A 1,188-nucleotide genomic window follows, 5' to 3' on the forward strand; every position below is an offset into this window, starting at 1 on the left:
AGTCATACAGCGTTTTTTCTTTTATATATAATCCTGTTTTGGAGTATTTGAAATGCCCTAAAGGTGAAAGGGTATCACATAATTATTATGGGAGTGATAGTTTGCCAAAAGCACTGGAGCAGCAGGGTTTGGATGTGACACATCAAAATTTGCTCGTTGAAATAATCATCGACAATGAATTAAAGACTTCAAACACTGAGTAAGTTGTTAATTTTTGTTTTGTTATTTTTTGATAACAACTGTAATGAATTCATTATCATAACTGGAAATTCATGTTACTGATCACTTGCATTAAAAAAGAACGGTTTAATTGCACATTTTTATGGATTATTCGGTTTACGCTCTTTGTCGCAATGAAAATTTAAATTTGTCTTATAATGTAACAGTTTATTCATAAAATATTCTTAAATATCGTATTAAAAATTATACCAATTCATATTTGATTTTTGTTCTTTGTAGGATTAGTCCTATGCGGCTAGAAAAACTTGCTAAGGACATTGAAGAGATTTTCCCCAATGAAAAAAAAAGTAAGAATTCTTTTGACGCATATGGGAAATTTCGAATTATTTTTTAGCTTCAATATGTTTAACATTATTTTTTATTTTTTTAGGGCATTTACTTCATCCCATACTCTTCGAAAAAGGTCAACGGAAAAGTTGTCAAAAATAACAACGTACAAGGCAAGTTATGGTGGAAGTACAACAATAGCTGTAAAATTTTACTGAACGAGGGAACCCGTATTCGGCGGAGAGTATCCAAAAAAGACGATCAGTTATTGCCAAGTGAGTATCAGGACTTTAAGATCGAAGCTGTTTCGGAATGATTTAATTATAGTTAAAACATTTTTTTAATGCTTCTATAGGTGTTCCAGTACCAGAATCACTGACGGGGATTCTCCTGTGGCTGGAAGGCCAGTTAGAAATAACTGAAAATTTGGTTAATAAGTGGAAAGAGACTGCTCCATGCAGATATAACATTTTGCTCCAGGATCAGCTGCAGTGTGACGTCCTTATTAAAAGATCCGGGAAATGTGTACTGGACAGCTATTTCATTAAGTACCCTTTTCTGAGGCAACCCGGCGGATACGCTTTAGTAAGTATTGTTTCTAGGCAATATTTGCGTAAAGTGTGTCTTGAATATGTAATTATTATTATTATTATTTTGTTTACAGCTGGAGCAGGACTTTCT

The sequence above is a fragment of the Belonocnema kinseyi genome, chromosome 3, assembly GCF_010883055.1.
Source record: "Belonocnema kinseyi isolate 2016_QV_RU_SX_M_011 chromosome 3, B_treatae_v1, whole genome shotgun sequence".
In the NCBI taxonomy this organism is placed as follows: Eukaryota; Metazoa; Arthropoda; class Insecta; order Hymenoptera; family Cynipidae; genus Belonocnema; species Belonocnema kinseyi.